This window comes from Marmota marmota, unplaced genomic scaffold, assembly GCF_001458135.2.
Source record: "Marmota marmota marmota unplaced genomic scaffold, marMar, whole genome shotgun sequence".
Lineage (NCBI taxonomy): Eukaryota > Metazoa > Chordata > Mammalia > Rodentia > Sciuridae > Marmota > Marmota marmota.
In genome coordinates, this window is record NW_025999960.1 from 18,425,830 (window position 1) to 18,439,013 (window position 13,184).

A 13,184-nucleotide genomic window follows, 5' to 3' on the forward strand; every position below is an offset into this window, starting at 1 on the left:
TATATATATATATATATCATTCGGTAGCTGTAGCACACACCTATAATTCCAGCAATTTGGGAAGGTAAGGCAGGAGAATCACAAGTTCAAAGCCAGCCTGGGAAACTAGTCAGACCCTGTCTCAAAATAAAAAAGGATAGGGCTGTATGTAGCTCAGTGGTGGAGTGCCCCTGGGTTCAATCACTGTACCACAAAATAATAATAAGGATAATAATTTTAAACAAAAACACAATCCAGTTACATGAAAAAAAGCAGGGAATTTGTAGGTCAGCATAAAGGTTGGAGGGGCAATATAAGAGTTTTTTCCATGCTAAAGGGAAGAGTATTCCTACCCCTGGGTTAGGGCAACACCCCAAAAGTACCGAAATTACTGTCAAAGATAGGGCAAAGTAGCCAGGTCAGTGGTATACACTTGCAACCCCAGTAACTCGGGAGGCTGAGTCAGGAGGATCGCAAATTTGAAACCAGGCTCAGAAACTTAGCAAGACCTTGTCTCAAAAAAAAAAAAAAAAAAGCTCTGGGGATGTAGTTCAGTGCCCCTGGATTAATCCCCAGTACCAAAAAAAAAGGAAGGTTCTATTTAAAATGCTATCATTAGCCCAGGTTGGTGGCACACACCTATAATCTCAGTGACTCTGGAGGCTAAAGCAGGAGGATTACAAATTCAAGGTGAGCCTCAAGAATTTAGCAAGACTGTCATCTCAAAAATAAAAGGAATGAGGATGTAGCTCAATGGTAAAGTGCCCCTGAGTTCAATCCTCTGTATCACAGTGAATAAATAAATAAATTTTAAAAATAAAATAAAAAAACTATTGTTGTCATAGAAATAGTTGGGTTTAGCCTTGAGACAGCAGAACAATTAGTTTAAATAGGAAGTCACAGATGGTGAGTAAACCCTCAGTAAGTCACATCATGAATAATAAAATAGGTCTGATTGTTGATTTTGTGCTGTATGCCTCAAGGCCAAAACTGTTCATAGTCAATGTTTAGCAAATGGTGACTTATTTCTTCATAAGTGTCAGCTCTGATGATTAAAGGCAGCAGGATGGGAATAAACCAACTGCCTAGGGAGGTAGCAAGCTCCATTCCCTGGGAGTTCTGAGACCAAGGCTTGCTCACCAGCCATCCTCTGGGCTCCCTGGAGGAGTGTTCCTCTCAGGAAGAGCTTTCTTTGGATGAGAACATCCAATCATCCCAATCCTGAGAGCCTTTGGTTCATGTCTTATCACCATAGATCTTTGCACATGGGAGGTGAAACACCTCTGAATTGAAATTTTGGTTTTGATAAGAGATGTGATTAGAAATTATTAGAACAGGTTATGGGAGAGGATGGCAAGGAAAGCCTTATCGTGGAGGAGGCAGACCCAGCCCAACAGCCTGGAGATGACAAGAAGTCTTGCATCTAATTCAACACCCTCATCTGTACTGATACCACACAAGGAAAGACCGCCGTTGGCCGGGCAGTGAAGTCCCTGCAGAGGGGATCCGGTTATGGTTCAGTGTCTTTGGCGCCCTTCCCCTTAGCTCTGGTCCTCTATCTGCAGCATGTCAACACACCTGGAGGAGAGAGGTCAGTACACCCACACATGCCCTGGCTGGGGTTGTGCACCACACCTTAGTTACAGTCCCACCATCAGATTCTCTATGAACACACCCTTCTGTCCCTAGGGGAAACATACCAGAGTCACTAGAGTTCACTAGAGTTCCTGCTTAGGAAGGATGCCTGTAATCCCAGTAGCTCCTGAGGTTGACACAGGACGATCACAAGTTCAAGACCAGCCTCAGCGAGACCCTGTCTTAAAATAAAAAATGAAAAAGGGGTAGGGATGTAGCTCAGTGGTAAAGCGCCGCTGGGTTCCATCCCCAGTACCCTCCCCCAACACACATACACACACAAATTTTTTTTTAAAAAAGGAAAGGAGGATTGATACCCTGTCCTTCAGGGGAAAAACAGAGCCATTCAGTCCCCTGAGCCTGACATTTCCACCACTGAGACTGAAAGGAAAGCGAGGAACCAGGAGATGGGTGAGTAAGAAATGAAAGGCAGAGATCCACATGAGAGCTTATTTGTCAGAGCTGGCAAATAAAGGCCATCTCTCTATAAATGGAGAGAGGCAAAACAGGCTTGGGGTTTGGGACTTTTATGGGGCAGGCTCAGGGATTAGAGCCGGGAGAGACCTAACAGGGTTGGTTAAGGGTTGGGTTGGTATGGGGGAGTGGTGAGCCTTTCTCAAAAATGCCCTTGGGCAGGAAAGCAAAATTTTTCTTAAAATGGCAGCTGTCACTTAAGATGGCCATCCAGATGCTAAGCAAGGACAGCTAGAGGGTCCCTCTTCATGGTAGAGAGGCAGAGAGCAGTTCAGCAATGGAGCCTTGTCCAGAATATCCTGTTGGTCAACCTGAGGAGGAAGAGGGCAAGGACAGAGCCCTTTATTCCTTCCTCTTTTAATTCATTCATTAACTTGTCCACTCATTTGCTTATCAGGCACTAGTTTAAAAACTGGAGAAAAGAACTTTTTGGTTTCTCTATTTGTGAAGCAGAATCTTGTGGTCTGAAGAACATCCTCCAGATGTTCCCTAAAAGCCCATAACTCATGGGATTGGTCAAGAGCCTTTGAATGCCATGATATCGCATAACTTGCCATAGTGCCCCATGTAGAGCCCACACTGACCCACTGTCACCCAGGCACGGGACCCTGCCTTAGGTGAAGATAAGGGCCCCTTTCCTGCTTTCCTGATCCACAGATCAATGACCCTTCCATACCCAGAACAGAGAGAAGGTCATGGAGCACTAGTGAAGATACATGGGCAGGGGTGGCCTTTTGAGGGGTGTTCTGGCCTCCATGTCTCACCAACCACAGATGAGGCCATTGCCGACCATTCCCACAGTCACGGCCTAAGTGAAATGATCGTGTGTGGATGGCAAGCCGGTCTTGAGGTGGTCAGGTCAGGGACTGTGGACACTCAGAGGGCAGATGGCCAACATGCCACATGGATATAGACCACTCCAAACGGTCACACGGTCAGGTGTCCTGGCTGGGAAGCTCTGGCCTCAGGAAAACAATCTGGTTGTGTGAAGTGAGGAGCTGAGGGGAGAAGAAGCAACAGGGAACCTCAAAGAGCTGAAGCCCAGCCTGCCTCCAAGGCAAGGCTCAGGGATCAAGGGCACCCATGAGCTGGAAGCCATAAATACCCAGGTTTCAAAGAAGGTTCAGCCCCAGGTTAATCACCCACCATAAAGGCAACCCCAGCCACAGAGGAGGGGCTGAGGGGAGTCTCCTCAAAAGGGAGGTGCCCCAAGGCCAGCCCTGCCCAGCCCTGCCCCCCCACCTGTTGGAGCAGAGGGAAGCAGTGACTCCTATCTATCTGAAGTCTGGCTGCGCCCCAACAAGTCCCACCTGTCAGTTTCCTTCTCTGATATCATTAGAGGGTGGGTCCAAACAGCCTCCAATATTCCCACTCCACCACCAACATCAACACAGGATTTATGAGTTTGTGGAGCATTCAGAGATTCCAGGGAATTTGACTTTGATCACCTGAAAACAATTTTTCAGGAGGGGTGAAAGCTTCCCGTGACAAGCAGGTGTTTTTTGAGCAGGTGCTTTTGTATGTACATAGATATATGAACACAAAGGACATGTGGGACAAAGAGACCTTCACATGCCACCCCCCACCTTGTGCCATGCAACCTTGGCCTATGCCACACAGCCCCTCGCCCCCCCTCTCACTCTACAGGTGCACACATGCCCTCACTTCCCCTCTCACACACGCTGCCCACACACACACTCCAAGGTGCCCTGCCACCTTCAATGCCCATGACACACAGGAGCAGGGATACATACCACACCCCTCCCCTGGCCTTCCCACCCCAGCCTCATACGCACCATCTTCCTATGCCATCACACATGCACACGCACACACAGTCATGTATAACACACATGTCCAGACCCAGATCCACCCCGTGGCTCTGGACTTGATCACAGGTGACTGACACCCAGTCAATGAGGCTGCAGCATAAAAGGTTATTTATTTGCTCTCACAACTGGGAGCATCAGGGATGTGTGTGACTTGCACCCTAACCAGATAAGAGGCTGGTCATCAGGATCCTGTCTTACTCAACCTAGCTTTTTCCTCCATGTTGACCTCCTTTTCAGGCCGGCCACATCCATGCTGCAGGGAGGGTGCCTACCAAAGGAGCCCCTCATTCCTTCTGCTTCCAGCTGAAGTTCCAAGGCCCCTGTCCTTGGGCTGACAGGTCACATACTCATCTCTGAACCAACCCTGCACCAGGGCGCTCACAGACTACTGTCATTTTAACTAGACTAGGTCCTGTGCCAGGCCCCTGAGGAGTGGTGCTCAGCCCCACCCAGACTATATAAAAGGAAGGCAAAAAGGTGATTCACCACAAGAGGGGAAGAGATGCTGCACAGGATGGGCAAAAACAACAGCTGTCCACTATATGCACTAACCCAAATGTACACAAATAAAGACATGGAAACCCAGAGAGTTGCAGGGGCATAAAGATATTGGTGTACACAATGAACCCTTGTATAAATATAAAGAGTGGCTGGCATAAGTCTACCTTCTGTGCCTTACCAAACACAATATTGATTTCAGATAAATAAAGGATTAAGACATAAGCTACAGGACTTTGAAGAAAGGGAGAGCCCTTGAGAAAGATAAGCTAAGAAAAGTAAGGTATGAATGGAAAGATCTGGAAATGTGATGAGCCTCTTGACCAGCTCAGGATTACCAGGGAAGTGTGAAAAGGTTGATGGAGAGGAAAGTGGGATTGGGGGTTTCTAAGGCCATATAGTTTATTCTGTAGGTCACAGGGGCCAGAGGTGTGGGGCAGGGGGTGACATGACTAAAGCAGAACTGTAGGAACACTAAGGTGCTGGGGCAGGTAGGTTGGATGGTAGGGCTAAAAACTAGAAGCAGGAAGTCAGGCCCCATGGTGTATACCTGTAATTCCAGCTACTGGGGAGGAAGACCACAAGTCTGAGGCCAGCCTGGGCAATTTAGTGAGACCCTATATCAAAATAAAATAAAAAGGGCCAGGGATGTAGCTCAATGGCAGACCACATTGTTTAGTATGCAATTTAGTATTCAATCCTCAATATCAAGGGGGGAAAAATATCTGGAAGCAGAATAGAAGAGTTTTCTTACAGAATGCAGGGGGTGGGGGGCTGTGGTATGGTAGAGCAAGAACCTGGGAAGAAAGGGAGGGAATCCCACTAAAACCAATAGGCGTGGCCATTGACTGCACAGGCTTGAGTCCAGGAGTGCTTCCTGCTAAACCCTAGCACCTTCTGCATCAGCCAGGCTGATGCAGGAACTTGCCATGAGCCACTGGGCTCACCCCCACCATCACATTCATCCCAGCATTTTCAGACCACAGCTCCTTGGGGACAGGACAGGGCAGTTTCCTCCAGTGACTGACTGTTCCTCTCTCTGGGCCAGCCTGTCTAGCAGGGCACAAGCCAAGAGCAGATGCTGCAGAGTAATTGTGTGCACCCTCCCCTGAACCCACAGTCTACTCTGGCCTCCTTAATTTTGTTCCACTCGTGCCACCTCTCACTGTTCTCCAGCCACATCACAGTGGGCGTGAGTGGCCCCAGGCAAGCGGCAGTATGGGCCAGCCCATTTTCTCCCCTGCGGATCTCGCCAGACTGGAGAACAGTGTTTGGCTTTTGTTTTCTCCTCAGGTGCTGGGGATTGTCAAACTCAGGACCTCACTTATGAGGCACACCCCAGCCCCTGAGCTCCTGTCTAATTCTTGGGACTGACCAGGACAATTGAGAACTGAGACAAGGGGACATCTAGGACATAGAGGAGAATGGAAACCGTATTCCAGCAAGACATAGTGGTAGGAGCTGGGAACTCAAGTCCTGGGAACTCAGGTTCCTGCCATGTGTGGAAGCTGAGGACTGCCCCCAGGAAGAAGGGACATTCACCTGAGTGGCCAAAAGATACAACTAGAAGCAACAGGAAGGACTCCCCCAAAGAGAGATTTCTGCTCACTGTAAGCAAGACTTCCCAAAAGGGAACTCTATGAAAGTGGGTCCTCATCAACCGGGAAGCCATGAGGAAGCGCTCAGGCAGAAGGTCAAGAGGGCTCAGTCTCAGCAGGGTTGTCAGAGCCATTTCCTCAGGGCCTACCATGTGCACCGAACTTCTGCTTGAATTAAGCTCATAAAGACCTGCCAGGGAAGATGGACAGTGTCGAGTTCACACACCGTGAAGGGAAGGACTGGGCCTGGCCGACTCCTCACTGGGGAATTGCCCAAGCCTGCTCTCCTATGTTCTCCTGCTCTGCAGCTCTATGGGACGGAAACCCAGAGGGCAGTGAGTGCAATCTGAAGAACTGAATTGTGTGTGTGTGTGTGTGTGTGTGTGGTTTTTTGTTTATTGGTTTTGGGTTTTTGTTTTGTTGGCTAGTTGGTTTGGTTTTTTTTTTTTTTTTTAACAGGGTCTCACTAAGTTGCTTAGGGTCTCACTAAGTTGCTGAGGTTGGCCTCCAACTTGCGATTCTCCTGCCTCGGCCTCTGGAGTCAAGGGGATTACAGGTGTGCACTATCACCACCATGTCTATCTGCAATCTGAAGAATTTGGGGGCCACTTCCTAACAGTATAAAGTCCAGCAAGTTACTTAACCTCTCTGAGATTCTTTCTTATCAGCTGAAATGTGGGTGACCACTGCCTCAGATGACTGATAGGGACCTGAGATGAGGGAATGGTGCCTGATAGTGGGTTTCAATTCTCTCCACTCTGTTCTCACCACCCTTCTCTGCTTGTCCCTTCCTGTGCTGCAGCCTTCTGTGCAGCTTCCCCATCCGGGCACCATCTCAGGACCACCGCCGCTCAACCTGTGTTCACACCTGCTTTTTTTTTTTTAAGTTGGACACAATACCTTTATTTTATTTATTTATTTTTATGTGGTGCTGAGGATTGAACCCAGGGCCTCGCACATGCTAGGCAAGCGCTCTACCGCTGAGCCACAGCCCCCACCCCACACCTGCTTTGACACATTTTCTTTGTGAGGATCTTAAGACTTTGTGTTCCCCTAAATGAGACGGCCTCCTGGCAGGACTGATCAGTGTGCCAGGCATCGTCTTGGTGTCTTCTGCAGTGCCTGCCCAGCCTATTGCAGGCGGTCAGGGAGGAGAAAGCACTGGCTCAGAAGATTGAGGGAATAGAAGGAAGTGGCTATGGGGACCATCAGGAGGAGGCTATAGGACAGATAATATACAAACCTCTGCCACCATGCAAAACAGATGCTTGCAAATTCAATTCCCAGGGAACCAGTAATGCAAACATTGCCCTACCTACTGACACCGAGTCCCTTCCCCAACTGTCAGTCCAGGGCACCTTTCTCTGCTAGTGATGCTAGTGGTAGTAATAGTGGTAGTGACAAGGGTGGGAATCATGGTGGTGATAATAGTGGTTCTCATTTATTGGGTTCCTACTGTCACTGAGTGGCAGAGGTTGGGGAGGAGGGGCTTTGAGGGTCTGAGGAGGACCTAAAGAGAAGGGCCTCAACTCAGGATGACAAGATCCTTGACATAAAAGAATTTCAGCACACATCAGATATTGAGGCACAGAGATTTATTTAGGAAAACAAGGAATACACATTCTAGAGAGAATGAGGGTTATCCCAAGAATGAGATACACTTTTGGGCACTTGGTGAGAGGTAGTCATGGGAAGGTATGTAGGGATGATCTCAGCCTACTGATCACAAGACAGTGTATGATGATCCGGGAGTTCTCAGGATCCTTCTCCCATTGACGTCTTCTCCATTATCTGATCAGTAGAAAATGTTGGGAAAATACCCTATATTACAGTTTTTTATCTTCCTTTGCTCAATCAACTTTAAAAATACATGTACTTGTGAGCTCATTAATAACACACAGGGCAATTTTTATAAGTGAGTAAATTTTCAGTAACTTTAAGGTTGTGAGTGAAAATTTGTAGATTTCTCAGAAATTTGGGAATAATAGGCCTGGAAGAGAGAATAGGTTTGGGAGGAAAGATATGAGGAACTTAGCACAAGATTTTTTTTTTTTTTTTTTTGGTGCTGGGGATCAACCCCAGGGCCTTATTACATGTTAAGCAAGTGTACTACCACTGAGCTATACCCAAGCTCAGCACAGGGCTTTCAGATAAAAGTTATAGTCTTACTTCCTTTTGTCTCCCTTCTACCTATCTCTCATTTCTTCCAGCACTACTATCAAAATGTCATATCTCTTTCTTATTTATTTTCTCCCCTGTGGTACTAGGGATTGAACCTGGGGGCACTCTACCACTTACCACTAAGCTACATACACAGCCCTTTCTCAAAATTTTTTTAATTTGAGACAGGGTGTTGCTTAAAATGCTGAGGCTGGCCTTCAACATACAATCCTCCTGCTTCAGCCTCCCAAGTGGCTGGGATTACAGATGTGAGCCACTGCTTCAAGCCTCAAAGTGTCATGTCTCTTACAATATAAATTTATAATACTAAAATAACCCATAAGGAAGGTAACATTATTCCCATTTTTCAGATCAGGAAACTAAAACTCCAAGTCCTTTAGCTAGTGTGACAGAGTCAGGACTTAAACCCAAACCTGGGTTTAATTCCAAAGCCTGAGCATGTTCATTTCAATTATACTGTCTTACAGATTCAGTGTCCAATTATATCCATTATGAGAAGCAATACTACTGATAACCTGAGAGAAATTGACCCAAAAACATTTTCTTATTATTTTTTTTATATTTTCAAAAATTGTTCATAACATTAGCTTATTTAGAGAGTCTGCTGGGATTATGAGAGTCTGTACCTCAAGGTACAATTGACTGATATTTCTTTATGACTAGACTCAGGTTAAGTATGTACAACTGACTGAAATGCTATAAAATCAATTTTAAAAAACAAACAAAAAAAGGCAGATCCAGGGGAAAACAGCAGGAGCAGCAGAGGCTGTGGCTCTGCAGAGGAAAATAAATGCTTAAAAGGAACGTGCAGCAGGAGCTCCGTGCCGCCTGGCAGGACACAGCTGTGGCTACACCTCTGGTGGACAATGTGGGCTGGCACTGGGAAGGTCTACACGGGTTGCCCGGGGACTGGGGTGCACTAGAGATTCCCAGAACTGGCAGTAAAGTGGATGCCAGCCCCAGAGGCCGACTAATTTTATTTTATTTAGCAATTCAAAAAATATAGATTATATATATTTATATATAATTATATAATCTATATATTTTTAATATCTTTTGAGCCTCTAAATCACCTCTCCTTTATTAGGCATCCGGGCAGACTTGGGGGACTCCTGAAAGCCACAGTGGAAATCTCCTTGAAGCCCTGGCCTTGACTATCTTGTTGACTGCATATCTATAGCATTAGAAAAGCACCTAGAGTCACTCCACAAATGCATGGTCAATGAATTCACAAATGACTGGCTGGGCCTGCTCCATCATGTTTGTGTCTAAAAGAGATAACAAGACACTCAAAGAGACAAACAGAGCACAGCTCAAGTAAGGACAGTTGCTACCCATTAACCAACCTCCATCCCAGATTCCCTGCTATCAAAGGACTGAGATAACACCAAACCTAGAGCTGTGACGCATTCCCAGATTTTAGGAGAAATCTGTTGACTTGAATGATGGGATTGGGCTGGGCTTAGGCCAGTCCAGGCCAGTGTAGCCTCAGGGACCTGTTAGGCATGTTCCCATGGCAACTCAACTCACCATACATAGTTTCTACATTCCGGTCAGAACTGTGGACTGTGGCCATCTGTTCCTCGAGGCCACACCCTACCCTTTCCCTCCTGGCCTGTCTGGTTTCCCAGGTGACCATCCAGAGAACACTAAGAGAAGCTGGAACAGCAGAAGAGGGAAAGCCCCATGAGGGAGAGGGCCCTTCCCCTCCAGGGCCAGCGTTCCTTACTCAAAGCTTCAGCAGCAAGCTCCTCCTAGACCCCTGGGCCCAGGGTGCCCATGTCTCCCACACCTACCCACAGTAACCCCCACCTGCTGCGCCCCCGTAACCTGACCCTATTGCATTTGGCCACCAGCTCCTCTACAAATTCTCCACCTATGCAATTAATTGGCCCAGAGACCCTCCTTCTCTCTACCCCTCCAGCCTGGCTTTCCTCCTTCAGGAAACCCTCCCAGACTGCTCTCCCAGCCTTCTCCTCTAGCACTCATTCTGGAGCCTCCAATTGAGCATCCCCAACTCTGGCAGGATCTCCCAGATCTGAATGTGGGTCCACTCACCTCCCACGGCCTAGGAGTTTCCTTAAGGAGGTAACTGCAGGGCTGGGGATATGGCTCAAGCGGCAGCGCGCTTGCCTGGCATGCGTGCGGCCTGGGTTCTATCCTCACCACCACATACAAAACAAAGATATTGTGTCTGCCAATAACTAAAAAATAAAATATTAAAATTCTCTCTCTGCCTCTCTCTCTCTCTCTCTCTCTCTCCCTCTCTCTTTAAAAAAAAAAAAAAGGAGGTAACTGCAGCTTTTAATCCTTACAGAAACAATGAAATAAGTATTATCTGCATTTTAGAGCTAAGGAACCTGAGCCTGGTACTTAAAAACATAGCTTGTAGGGCTGGGGGTATAGCTCAGCAGTAGAGTGCTTGCTCGCAGACACAAGGCCCTGGGTTGGATCCCCAGTATCGCAAAAACTAAACCAAAATAAAATAAATAAAACTAGCTTGTGCTAGATCAGTAGCAAATGAGAGAGCTAGAACTGGACGTCGCCTGCCCTTCCTTACACCTCCCTTTCCCTGTCCTTCAGATCTGGCACCACATGCAAGACACACCCTGCACCCTCTGCTCTTTATAACCCCCATTAAATCCTCACAAAACTATGAGGGAAGTACAAAATAGCCTCATTTTACAGATGAGGATATGGAAGCTCAGAAACTTTCTGTACATTTCTTAAGGTCACAGAGCACCTAAGTGCGGAGATCAGAAGTGAACCCAGCTCTCTGGCTCTAGGTGAAAAAAGTCAAGTTTCCCACCCCCTGGGTATACCCAGAAACAGGCTGAGCAATTCAGGAGACAGGAATGCAGATTCTCCAGCCCAGCACAGGCGGGCACAGACTTTGACTGATCAGCCAGCAGCTCTGATAAACGGACATGCCTTCCACGGGCCTGCAGGAGCCGCCTGGCTGATCTGGGGAGGCCCAGAAGCCCCAGGAGAGGTGAGCCAGGCCCAGCACCCTCCTCACTCATCCCTGAGTTGACACACCCTCAAATTCTTTCACTTCTGCAAATGCCTCCCAGCATCCCAAAAGTCCTCTGGGATTTGTGATTAGAACCAAAAAGTTTTCTAAGATGTATAATTCAAATAAAGATAAATATATTTTTTGGTTTGAGAATTGTCCTAAACAATTCCCATGTTAATTGAGAATAGCAGGAAAATATCCCTTTGCATATTCTAGTCTCAATCTCTCAATTGCTGGTCATTGTTCTGACCTACAACTGCCTTATCTGTTTAATGAAGGGGAGGGACCATTTGCTCCTAAAATTATTTATTATTATGTTTTGAAATTATTGAAATGATTTTTATTATTACTTAAGTTTGAATTAATTTGGTTTTAGAACTTTTAAAGTCTTTGCAATGTAGTGAGAAAAGCATTCAACTTGACACCAAGTTTGATGTGCCTCTCAGCTTATGTTCTCTCCTAGATGAAGTTAATTTCATCATGAAAGATGTTTAGGGCTGGGATTGTGACTCAGTGGTAGAGCACTAGCCTAGCATGTGTGAGGCACTGAGTTCAATTCTCAGCACCACATATAAATAAATAAAATAAAGGTCCATTGACAACTAAAAAAAAAAAAAAAAAGATGTTCTTTACACTCTTCCAAAATCTCTCCCTTCCTTCTGCTGTCCTTCCTACCTGCCCCTCCTCCCTACCACCCAGTTCACCAGTTCAAAGGCTCCTGAGATGAAGCAGGGGCTCAGCTCCATGTTCGCTAGTTCCCTCCTACTGCAGTAACAGCCAGTGACCATTGCAGCATCCTTTTCTCCAAAGACCAAAAGGCTAGACTGAAGGAAGGACTTACTAACCCAAGGAGTAATGGGAGCAAAAATGAGGGACCCGAGAAGATAAAGGAGCCAGCTAGGACTCTCCTCCCTGAGACCTACATAGTGTCAGGTCTGCCCAGAAGCCAAGAAACATGAGATTGGAGGTGGTAGACCTCCATGAGTCAAGGCCAGACATAACCTCAAGTAGAGGAGGCGCTAAGCAGATTTTTGAAATGGAACTCTCAACTGTTTGAATTCCTAGAAAAGTCTGAGCAAACCAGGCCAAGCCAGGCCAGGCAGGCCAGGCCCGGGAGGAATGCGGCAGGGCAGGAGGTTTGTATGCACAGCCTCACGGAGAATGAGCCATCCTCTGGGACCATAAACCTTATCTCCCACCCACTCACCTCCAGAGAGCCAGGATAGCTATCTCTGGGTTCCAAGAGATTGATTCAGCTGAGTCAACACTGGGGGTTGTGGGGCACTGTGGGCCCTGCAGCATACCTGAGTCACTTCGTGATGGGTGCTCCATTCAGAAGTAAAATAGGAGAAAAGGAGACCTCTTAGGCAGAGGTGGGAACAAAGAGATGGGTCAGAATGATTCATCTACACAAAGGCTAAGGGCCTCAGATTGCTATCAGCCAGCCCCAAGCCAGAAATGTTCCCTCCTAGAGAAGTCAGGTACAGACACTGGACAGCACTGTCACTTCAATTATTCCTTTGTCACTGAGTTCTACAGTTTATTCACAGTTCTTAATGGGTTCTCTCTCTTCCAACATTAAATGCCTCTTTAGCTTTAAAAACTGCAGTTGAGCCAGGCATGGTGACGCACACCTGTAATCTCAGCAGCTGTGGAGGCTGAGGTAGGAGGATTGCAAGTTCAAAGCCAGCCTCGGCAGTTTTGCAAGGCCCTAAGCAACTGAGAGAGACCCTGTCTCTAAATAAAATATAAAAAAGGGCTGGGGATGTGGCTCAGTGGTTAACTGCCCCTGGGTTCAATCCCCAGTTCCACCCCCCCCCCAAAAAAAAATGCAGTCGAATCCACTCTCTTAGAGGACAAGGAAGGCTCGGTTCTAGTCCCAGGGCTGTGGTCCTGTCTCTCCACCCATCCCTTTACTCTGAGCTGGGCCCTGGCTCGAAGGAAAAAGAAAAAGAAGGCACTGTTCCCTTGGTC